Raw genomic sequence first — 12,864 nt, 5'->3', positions numbered from 1 at the left:
AACAGTGGTCAAAATGTGGTTATGTTTTTGTCAGAAAAGGATAGGGTGGCATTCTACAGACTTCTATGATATGTGTCTGTGTGTCACTGTTTTAGTTTTCTGAGATTTTCTTTTCCTTTGCAACAGTTCTTTTTTTTTTTTTCCCTTACCAGTTTGAGCATTATTATCCAGCAATACAAGTCTGATATGCATTTTGTTTGTTTGTTTGTTTGTTTGTTTTTAATTGAACAACTGGTTAAATGCAACTTACCACGTAAAACCATGTTCTATTCTTTTCCTCTTCCGATTGACCATTAATTTTTTCTGATGAGATTTGTGTCGTATTGCAGGTTTTAAATTCATCTCAATGACTTCATTCTACCAAGGATGGCATTGTTGCTTGGTTACCACTTAGAGCATTCACAATTCTTTGATCAAAATTCACTACCTTTGAAGATCATTTTGTGTTGCTCTCCATAAAAATTAAGCTTTGTACATCTTTGGCTTTTTTCAGCACCTCTCAAAGTTCAAAGTCAACGTTCTAAGTGTTATAGCAACCGAGAATAAATATTTAATATCCAAGACTGCGGAAGCCCTTTCAATGACAAGGTCAAGTGAAAAAAAAAAAAAAAAAAAAACTTTTTTCACAAGCATATAGAAGCATTGTATCCCCACATTTTACCGATAGCTAACTTTATCAACATCTTTTTTAGTGGTTATCAGTGAACACATGATACAAGTGGAATCTGTGTGACATGTCTTTTACATTGTGCTGCAGGTGACAAACCAGATAGAATTACTTGGTTTCTTTTTTCAGCCAAACAGCAGACTTCAATATCAGCAATACCAGATCACTTACATTTTGACTCAAATTTCATAATATCATGTTTACTGTGACTCTGACTGCATGATTATGTTATGATGGAAATATGGGGAAAATCTATTTGTCAGACCACCCCTCATTCAATGTTTTCTATTCAAATGCTGTTTAACATGCTGTGCTCTTCTTACTCTGTTGATACAATACTCTCTTCAAGATGAAATTTAGAGGTAAGGATAAACTGCTCAGGGATCCGTGGTGTCTACATCTCTTCTAGCATTATTAAATAACTTGGATATTGGCCCAGTGGTAAAGGAAAGATCACAGCAACTAGAAGCATGTGGGTTTGAATACTGACCATAGTGGATCTCCTTGTCAATGTGCCCTTGAGTAAGCAGCTTAACCCAATGGTTGCTCTGAAGGCATGTAACCTCTGACATATTATGAAATTCTAAGAGTGTATGCTAAATGAATAAATGTAGATATAGCACCACTGTGAGTACCTCATGAATTATTGAGAGAAACCAGAGAGTAGCTGATATCAATTGAGAAATAATAGCCATGAAGTTGTTTCTCTAGTTGTCAGCCCTCGGTATGATGTGTATGATTTTTGGCTGACTAGGGTCAGGGAAGGTTGCTTACTGAGATTCGGTAAAGGAATCTGTATGAAGCTCTGTGGTTTGGTTATTGCCCTTTGAGAGATACACCTGCATCCTCAGATTTCTATTATCATCAGATATATTTTTAGCCTGAGTAAAGGATGAGAATGCAAAATTTTAGCTGTCGGGAGATGACGGGTCACAGTAACAGAAACAGAAATACTGAGCCCAAATGAGAGCTGCCATTCTCTCTCTCTCTCTCTCTCTCTCTCTCTCTCTCTCTCTCTCTCACTTTCTCTCTCTCTCATATACACCCTTCTCCATATCACTTCTGATCATCTGAAGCATGAGAGGCTGCCAAAGCAATTGCTTTACCACTCACACGTCGACATCATCATGATAGTTAGGGCTAAATATAATCCATTATCAAGTTGCTTTCAGGAGACATGAAGTGACAATACCCCTTCTCGTCCCTGTCAAATCAAATATGATTATTGAAACACCACCATGGCTATTGACGGTAACATGCTGGTTTATTTGCCTCTTTGCATTTTAATGATCTCTTCATGCACAAACATGCGTGGGTGTTTATACTAGTGTAAGCAAAATATATTTCAGCATAAACAAAACAAAAAGAAATTGTGTATGTGTGTGTGTGTGTGTTTTTTTTTTCTGGTATCTGGGGACACTGGAAATTGTAAGGCTCAGTGCTTACAGGGCTGAGGGAGCAAAATGAATCTGTTTGTGTCAAATATGACAAGCAAAATGATTGGTTTGCAATCCAGTAGGAATACATACATACATACATACATACATACATAAACAAATAAAAACATATGGAACAGAATAGATATGAGATGGGACAGCAGACTTTAATCAAATTTATCTGTACCAAAATATTGACATGTAAAATATGTACTACAACGAGACATGTACTGAGTGTGCGTGAAGAGAACATAGTTTCAAATCAAATTTAAGATGATATTGGATACAGTCCTTGAGTAACTAGGATATATATGCACATGTCCTCATCCATCTACTCTGCACATTCTCTTAAATATCGCCATAAATATGACATTGTGCTGCTATGAACGGCATGCAATGAGAAGATTTAATCCTCTAGACTGACTGCTGTGAACATATTCTCAGTTGATTTTAATGTTGCTTTGAACTCACTAGAGTATTACTGAAGGATCATAAGTGTTACACTGTGCCACCTTTCATCTCAGCAAAGAAAGTCTCTCCATAAAAGTCCCTCACACACACTGCCACATTAAATGTATAGACAAGTGATTGAACATGGAAGTTTTAGCATGAAGTGGAGAGACATGGCCGCTGATAGACTTCAGTAGACTTCAGTGATGTATGTCAATAGTTACTGTCAATAACCAGCAGTTCATATGACTGAGTGGGTCCCCAGTGGGCAGAGCCATTACATTTACATGAAAGTAAAACGGTGACAGCACAAAAATCAGTTAAAAAGCTGTGCAAGAAACATGCAAGTCAAATGAATTAACTGATTTTATGAGACTGACCTTATAAATACTGTAATTTGTACAATGTCAGCAATTTTTTTCTTTTAGGGAATATCAGCGGGCTCAGAGTGGTTCCTTAGAAATATATTCTGTATTGTTTGTACTCAGTAATTTTCAATAAATTGTATCATAAAAACATCAATGAGTCTGTATTCATTCTTCCTCTACACAAACCTGATCAATGAAAGTGTTGTACTTAATGCAGTGTTTGACTAGTGTGTGCCTGCCATGTACGCCTAGAAGATTATCTTTGAATGTTGTTGCCTCTACTGGGCAGTTAAGAGAACAATATGAAATGTGGATTTGAAATAAACAATTTGATGAGCATTAAAAAAAACTTTTATTGTAGAAGAATATGAACTTTTCATCTTCAGAGGACCTTATGCATTACAAAAGGTCAGAGTGTTTGCTGTTGTTTTAATTGGTGTGTTTGTACCTCTATACTGTAAATGCCAATAACAGCATGTTGTCAAATATCTCACCACTCAACCCTACTCTCATAGGTTGTTTGGGTCATGATTTGTGGTAGATGGTTAGGGATTTTGAAGAAGAGCAAAAGCCTTTTTTTCCTTCTTATACAGTAGATATTTGGGGTCTTGAGGTCAAGACCCTGGAGATATAAGGAGAATAATTAATTCATATTACGTATATTTAACTCTAGATGAACAGAAAACCACTGTACCAAGCACACTAATCTTCAAGGCATGTTGCTAGGTTACATCTTCAGTAGTATGAAAGGGTGAAAGCACTGATTCTTTTCATTGTAATACCTTCTGGTAACTGTGTGGCATTGGAGACACAGTTGCCTTAATCCCATGGTCATTTATATAATATTCGTTTGCCTAAGGTATAAACACACACAGACACATACAAAGATATGTATGTAACTCAGTACAGTACCTGCTGTTCATTTACTTATCATTTACTAAACAAACTGGGTGCCAAATGACATCCTTGAAATATCTTACTCTCCAGGGTTGCCCAATATCACACTTCCGCTTAAACCCTCTATGTGTGATGTACATTAGAGGACAAACCGACAGCTTCTTCACGGCTGATTACCGAACTGAAAGGTTGAGGTATACAATAGTTCTACAGGGTTCGGAGGTCGGTTGCACCATACTGACTAAATGAAGTGGCCTTACTCAGAGACCAGAGAGGAATGGCTAGAAAGGGGAAAGGAAAATAATTAGCACTTCTGGCTTTTGTTTACTGTTACTCTGAGGCCTATGCTCTCTTGTCAGAGCACTGAGGTGAGAACACGAAAGCCGTAACAAGAGAAATCTTTCCTCTTTGTCAGTGTCCCTTTAGAGGCCTCATTCAGGATGAAATATAAAGAACCAGATACTCTGAATCCTTCTAATGCAGGCTTCTCTCTCTCCTGTCACGCAGACAGCTCACAGTATGAATGTTTGATTAAACTGTCGCTCTATCTGCAATATCTGAAATATCTGTCTGGAGGCTCGCACTGCAGAACATGTAACTATTTCAGTACGACAAAACAATGGGATGACAACATTCAATAGAACTGCGTGTTTTTAATATGAGTATGTTAAGCACAGAAAAAGCATGTTTCTCTTGCAGCTGGTGATTAATGTACAGGTAATGAGGTCCCTGCCAGAGATGATGAATGTGACCTTGCTGGATTCCACAGACAATGAGAATGCTGATGATGTGTTAAACTACCACATTACAACTTTCCTCCAATGAGTCTATGAATCATCTGAAGTGCAAAGATGCAAGACCTATCATTTTATCCAAGGAGACTTAAGACACATTGCACAGATAGGAGCAAACTTTGGGAAAAACATTCTTGACTGTAGAAATTGTTTCAGTGAATATGTAAATGCCATTTGAAGGCGAACATTTGTTCATCCTTTAATGAATTTGAATAACATGTCCTCATTGACTTGAATGTTGTTTTACAATTTGCTTTTTTGTACATCATTTATGAACCTTATGAGTTTTTCTGTATTTCAACAATGTTTTGCCTTTCAGTACGCTTTGATTTAGGGCACAACAAAGCTGAAGCCTTCTCCTTAAAGGGCGTCCAAGTTTAGACTTAATGAGTGGAAAACCATCCATGTGGACATTTTAAAAAACTTTTGGAACAGTGTACACTGCAGTGTGTATTTCTTAAAAGACACCTGCCCATAGAGTCCTGCTGATAGTGTGTAGGCCTGTTGTAATGTTCAGGAACTGATTGTTGCAATCATCTAAATATAGCCCCCATTATTCGGGAGTGGAAATGCTATCCTCTTCTTTTTAGCAGTGAAATGAGGCAGCTGTTTTGTGAATTGCTTTTACTCATGCATTTCTCGTACTATCCATATGTATGCAAATAAAAAGTGGCCCTCTTATAACCACAATCAATTCAGTAACAACTGGAAATGCACATATTGATAGATAAGCAAGCCTCTGCTCCAGTGGTTGTCAAACACGCTGTCAAAATGTAAGGGTTGCATTTCTGAAAGACTGTAGTTTAAGAGGGGAGACCAATTTCACACTCTGTTTAGGAAGACACTAGTGCTGTAATCCAATTTTCCCTGACACAAATAGAATCCTGTAGGTTATTCTATGGTCAATATTCTTCAAAAGAAATGTGAATGCGATCAATGAAGGAGAAAGCATTGTATATTGGAACACACAAGGACACCCTGTTGACTATTGTTTTTTTCCACTGTGAGAGGATGCGTGCTCTTGCACAAATTTATTTACTTAACATCTGTAAAATATGGCTTACACCGAATAGACTACCATACACTATATTATATAGCTCACTAGAGCTTTAAATAACAAAGAGGAAGCTTTTAAGGTTGCATTTATGTTTGGACCCATGCAGGCATTAAACATGATGATGAATAATCATAACTGCATTTGAAATGTTACGCTGGTCTTCAAATCGACTGAACTTTTTAGTAAATTTTTTAGTTTTCAGTTAACAAAAGACGTGTATATGGATGTGAATGAGCTTTGCCCAGCATCGTGATCACGAAAGGAGCATTATTTGTATCTGAGGAGATCAGAGGCAGCTGAGATGGCTTTTTAAGCCTGCATCATGGTTTGAATAAGCTGAAAAAGTAACATGTATTGAGAGCACTGTGATGCATTACACCACAAGGTCAGGATTCTTAACTTATGTCTGTGACCCTCTTCTTGACATTACAACCAGGAGTTATCATGGTGCAGAGTGGCACTATCAACTTCAGTAGACATTTCACAGCTGAAAGGCAGTGTTTGTGAAATTTATGTTGTTAGCATGTGCAATATGCAGAGATGGAATCATCGCTGTAAAACTTTCAAAATACAACTTTTGAAAAACACTGTCCCTAAGGCTGGTTGAATTGTGCAGTTTGTCCCCAGTGGGGACTTAGAACAATTATGCATAATTTGCATACTAATTTACTTTATACTAAATGCATTATATAAATTATATTAAAAACAAACAACATAACCCCCTCTCGTGCATTGATAAATCACAGGCTCCACTCTACTGTATTTATAGATCAACATATTCCAGCACAATGGTAAGAGGATGGAGTTCAGGAACCTAAGTTGTCCTCTGTCCTGTCCTCTGGCATTGGCCCCTGGTGTCCTGGAACTCCTGCTTTTATACTGTGGCCAGTTAAACGCTTCACACCATAGAAGTCTACCCTGTGTAACTGGCAACACACACACACCATTACCCAAACACACACGCTTACAAAGTAAATAAACCAAGATCACTGGCCACCCTCCAAAGAACAGCTAAAGCATTTTACATCCTTTACTCATCTGCAGGCTTGCAGGGCTGGGGTGGTTGAAGATGTTTGCATGATTTCAAAGACAATGAAAGATGGCTTTCACATACAGTCTAATATCTCATAAATACCATAGATTACTGACAGGAGAAAACATAGATAAAAATTATACATTGCCAAATAAAATGAAAAATTGGTCTCTGGTTGGCTTGATTTGAATTCTACTGGATTACGTTTAACTCTCTGCTATGTGTGAGGTATCTTAAAGGAAGGGGAAGGGGGTTGCCCAAAAATACAACCCAGACATCTGAAGTAATGAGTCCTAGATGGTGCTGATCATTGGCTGTGGTGGACTTCGCTTTGTAATAATGAATTGCTCTCTGTCTGTCTGTCTGTCTGTCTGTCTCTCTCTCTCTCTCTCTCTCTCTCTGCCCCGTACTGGCTGTGTGCTCATCTCTTTGTCTCTCTTTATCTATCTCTATCTCTCTTCCTCTCTCTTCCTCTCTCTCTCTCTCTCTCTCTCTCTCTCTCCCTCTCTCTCTCTCACTCTCTCTCTTTCTCTACATACTGCAATTTTGTTCTCTGAATGTCACCACCTTGATGTTAGCTTTGTAATGCAAAAGCTCTTACTTGGAGTGCACCCTAATTAGATTCAATATGAAACAGTATCACAAAATGTTCCACAGTGCAGTCCAAAGTACAGAAGTTTTCTAGTGATTAATCTGACAGTAATTCAATTACAAATAATATAGCAACATGCTGCAATTAACAGGGGCCAAGCAGAAACCAATTAAGAATAAATTTGATGAGACACCTTCATAGCTGGCGTTTACTTAATTGAATGAAGGCTAGAAAAACTTGCTCAATGTGAGGAAGAAAAGGCAAAAAAGGAAAACAGAGTACCTGCCAATATGAGCACTTGAGGTGATCGTTGTAAATTGAATTATTTATTGCAATTTGCATAATTCTACACCAAGTGTACCTAGAGATCAACCCATTCAGAAGTACCTCAACAAAAATTGTGCCTTTGAATCCCCAGAAGACCTCATATTTTAAGGACTGTATGTTAAATTAGGGCAACATATTCAACATTACAACAGACTATGGCAAAATTTCTCCAAATCAAACTGAAAAGTCATTGAATGATGGCAGCTATGGTTCAGTTGTATCGATTTTCCAATGCAGAATGTGCTCGAACATTTTCAAATGGCTCAAAGTGAAAAACTGTAGGTTGCTAAGACAAACAACCAAAGAATATTGGATATTTGGTGATATATATCAAACTTTGCCCAGTGTTGTACAATCATACTGCAAAGATGTACATTAAACTGAGTGGCAAATATATAATTCATTCAGGATGAATACAGAGAGTATTTATATATTTTGACCACATACCAGTATGTATATTATATTTGAGGGCACATACCAGTTTTGATGATGATTGCATAAAAGTGTGAAGGGGAGTTCTCAAAAGTCAATGTTTTGAAATATGCAAATGGGAAAAAAGGAATAAACAAAACAAAACAACAACAGCAATAATAACAACAACAACAAAAAACCCAGAATAGCTGCCAAATTGGTTCCTTTAGGCAAAGTTGTTAATTGTGTTTTGAAGCGACTGTTTATCAAACTTGCATCACTCCTCATACATGACATAAGTACACTAAGTGACACACTTGCTCAAGTCTTTGTTTAATGTCATGAAGCCTCTAATGGCTTACTGAAACTGGATTGCAGTTGAGAGCCGAGAGAAGATATCAATACACATCAAGTTTCATTCAGACTGTCCATTGCTAAGTCTCTCTTAAAGTCTCTGTCCACTGGCAGTCATTATGTTTAAATGGCCAACATTTCCATCCAGGATAAGTTTAAACCTTCCCCAGTGACCAAACAACCATGTGACTGAGGACTTATGGACATTTTCACAGATTCGTCCTGTGATTGTGAACAAAAAGCACCAAATCGCTTATAATACGCTCTGTGGATTCCGTTTTTTTTGTCAAAAACCCAAGAGCACACAAAGCAACTGGCTTCTGGTAGCCATATGATTTGGAACACTGAAGTTCTGTAAATAACTATCAATAGAACACCTGCCTAGATGACTTTTGCAAAGTTTGATGAAAGTCATTGGAGGAGTTTGCAAAGGTAGGTAAGAATCATAATGTGTAAAAATGTTGCATTTTCTCATGTCCCGTCACTACCTGGCCGCTTTGACATGCTGTATAGCGAAGGGTGCTAAGATCACACCTGTCAAGAATCAGCTTAATCTTTTTACTCCCCACATACTTCTAGGGAAGACAAATAACAATAAAGAAGGATAAGAAATAGAAACAACTGAGTGACAACTGAGTTCCAGTACCTCTGTTGTTCAAATGGATGCAGAGCAAACAGATTCCAGCAGTCCGTCATAGATAAACTGTGTTAGGAAGCCCCACTCAAAGTGTCATCATTTGACACTGCCTGACTGAATCTGGTGTGACATTTTTGAAAGAAGTCTACTCCTACCCTCTTAACCTGCTCACACATTAGGCTTCACACAGCAGCCTACTCGTAACAACAGCAACATGCCTACAGCACATGTTGCCATATATATAGTGTGGAAGATTTCAAAGGCTATATAAAGGCCACATTTCTAAGTTTCAGCATCGCAACACTTCTATTTGCTTTGATTATAGTAAGTGATGGGGGTGAAAATTTCAAGTCACTCTTAAAGCAAACGGATGCAGAGACCAGTGCTAGTCCGTAAGGTCCACAGAAGAGTTTCAGACATCTGGGATGTCAATATTTTGCATGTTAAAGGTAATGGAGATAGTAGTTTGATTACATACAGAGTAAAAAGCTTAGTTTAAATCGTGCTCTTCACAAAGCCATGCAAATTTAAGAGCCGTCTGATAAACAGCAAGAAATTCTCCATGAATGTATAATACTATAAGAATGTCACATATCATGTGTTAGCTACATAGCAATAGTCAGTATGAATCTGCGTCATTATACACAGCTCACATGTTCATTAAAATTCTGTGTATTCCTGCTGACAAATAGCTCATATGTATGGATATGTTTGTGCAAAATGACATTTGCCATAAATGATTCCATTAACCAAATGCATGATCCTCTGTGATAAAATATGAAATCATATGTTCTGCACATTCTCAACTCACACGGTGTTCTTTTACATAAATGAAAGCTCTTGACTTTATATCCTAGAGCTTTATTTAGGCCCCTGTCTTTCACAGTAGCCTCCACCTCCATTTCCATTGAACTTCAACAGCAACAGCACAAACTTCAGGACCCAATTGACCTTCCTGCAGTCAATTTTAGCAATAGTTCAGCTCATAGGGACTTTTTTTCAGACAGAAGATGCCATGTCCTTGTGTTCTACAAATCCCTTTTCAAAAAGACAAGGGATACGGAACAAGGCAAGCTCCCTCAGTAAGAAAATAATCTTCTGACCTCTTGTGATCTTCTTTCTTTTTGTTATTGTAGGTTTTGTATTGTGTGCTTTTGTGTAGCCCCAAAAGTTTGAAGGTTTTAAAAGTTTTGCTTTCTCTCATTTATTCACTTAAAAAGCACATCTGATTTATAGCACTATTTTTCATTGGACAGCAATCACTACAACAAAAACCAACACAGAAAAGGCAATCTGGTCACAAAATTCTTAAAGCCCAGTATATGTGAAGCCGTATGTTATGCATTACATTGTTATTTAAAATGTGAAAATGAAGGCAATTTGCCCCTAAGAGTGGATCAGTCCTAAGTCTAGGTTGTACTAGGTTATTGTTGGTTCCAATATGACTAACTTGTGAACAATGAAATATGTTTCACTGCAGTATTGTAGACTACTCATAACGTGTGTTATGATCAATAAATATGATTAGTTATGATGACACAAATGTCAAAAATACAGGTAAAACCCACCAACATACTGTTGACTCCAAAACACAATAACCATTGGAGCGCAAAAGCAATTTGACCAGACTAATCAAATGATGTCTGTAATTTAAAACTGCTGTGCTTGTTATACAGCTGGCTGCCAGTTGGCAGACTGAAACGCAAGCTCATTAATCACACTCCAAATAATAATGACATCACAGTGTTGTTATACAGTTCTTGCGCATAGAATCAGGTTAGCGCTTTTATGGCACTACCCTCTTAAAATACACAGTTAAAACACTAATCATATTAGAAATGTGAGTGAAAGTAAAAATAGAGTGGAGTCAACCTGGTGGAGCGCATGTCACACCTTAACAAACTGACCACAGAGGTTTGGACTCTTTTTTCTTAGGGCCACCTCAGTCGCCCCCGACTCTAGCTTTTGACAGTAATCAGAACTGCCATAGCTGAACTGGGGGCATGCACACCAAACTTTTTTTTCCTCAGTTTTATGATCTGCTCTACAGCACATGAGGCCTGGATTTTTAATAAGCAAGTGTGATTCCCCATGTCTGCTTCTGTCCACTGTGTTTAATGTTTACACTTTCACACTGCAGAGAGCCAAGTCGACGTCAAGTGAAGTCAGATGAAATAAAGAGTGAAGGATATTCATTCCAGAACTGTTCAGGGCTCTCTGATTATTATATATAATGAGAGCTGATGCTTGAACAATGCATAGTTTCCATGTAAATCAAAATTGTGTTCTGGTATGCTTGACATATGTGGCAAAATAAGTTAACATATATTCTGCTAGGAATTGTAGCTATTATTCTTCTGTGTCAGAGGCCTTCATCATTTTAACTAAAACATTTAAATTGTGGACAAAAACTAAAACTACAGTAGCACTTGTCTTCTCAGATAACAACTGAACTGTTGCTCTTTTTCTGACTTTATTTTGTCTTTCTTACAATTATTTTGATTTTTTTAGTCTTCAGCTGAATACTTTGAAGGCTGTTAGAAAACAGTGTGCAAAATAGCAGAACTAATTTGTATGAAAGTAATGAGGGGGGGGGGGGGGGGGGTGGATGCTGGGGAGCGCAGTACGAAAGGCGCATTGGGTCTACAGTTCAGCATTTTGGAGACTTTTGTGGCATCCCTGCAGCTAGAAATGTGCAGTAACATAGTGCAAAGCAAATTCTGTCACACGTCATTTGTTCACAACCAGCTAACAAGGACAGAGAGGTCACATGGCCTCCTTTTCATCTGTGATATGATTGCAAAAAAAAAAGAAAAGAGTTCCAAAGCTGACGGTGCTCTTCTATGCCCCAGTGAACAATGTTGTGGTAAATGTTTCTAAAAGCTCGGCGACAGTATTTTTAAAACCGAGTGCTTTTGTAGCACAATGGTTATACGTGTCCTTTTCTTTTCTTTTTTTTCTTTACTTTTCTTTCTTTCTTTTTTTTTTTTTTGAGAAGGCAACATTTTTAGAGAGAAAGACATTTAAAAACAATCTTACTTTCAATTCCAGCGAACATACTTTTGTTACTAGATTTATTTTGTAACAGTATTTGGATTATCATAGTTAACTTCAGTTTTACACCTCACTGGGCAAGGACCCATTTAACAAAGAGTAGACACAGACATTTAACAGCAGACACAATGTTGCCAGTTGCAGCTTGGCTGTATTTGAGGAAATTAATTGTGTAGGCTCTTGTGAAAACAAGGCAAAAACTGTTAACAAATTAAATGTTTGTGTTGCGCTATAAAGCTGCCTGGAGATTTTTCAGCTTAATTCTTTTGCAGACTAAACAAAGTGTTCCCTTATTCTAATCTAAACCAAAACCAACTAAGTAGACATTGCAGTGTACATTACATGTAATACAATCTTTCCCTTCAAACAAAATATACCTCAAACAGAAATCAACCATTGTTTATTCCTCTTACCATGTTATCTAAGTTGAAAAGTGTGACTGAAGTGTTCTAAATATCTTGGCCTGCAGGGTCATACTTCTGTCTCTCTGTTTCTTTCTCTCTCACTCACTCTCCCTTGCCCCCCCCCCCTCTCTCTCACACACACACACACACACACACACCCTCTCTTTCTCACTCTTTCTCTCCATCTTTTTCTCCCCTGGCTCCCATTTGCCAGTCCTCAAGCCGGCTGTCTTGGCAGAGTCTTCCATCGCTGTGGGGCAGCCAGCACATAGTAACTGCATGATGAAAGGTAGTAATACAAATAAAGCACCAGTGATTGTTCTAATATGGCTCTGATATGGCCTTCAGTTAGGGAATCATCAAGGGAGAGTGATGAATCTCAC

This window comes from Chanos chanos, chromosome 4, assembly GCF_902362185.1.
Source record: "Chanos chanos chromosome 4, fChaCha1.1, whole genome shotgun sequence".
NCBI lineage: Eukaryota > Metazoa > Chordata > Actinopteri > Gonorynchiformes > Chanidae > Chanos > Chanos chanos.
This window is presented reverse-complemented; position numbering follows the sequence as displayed.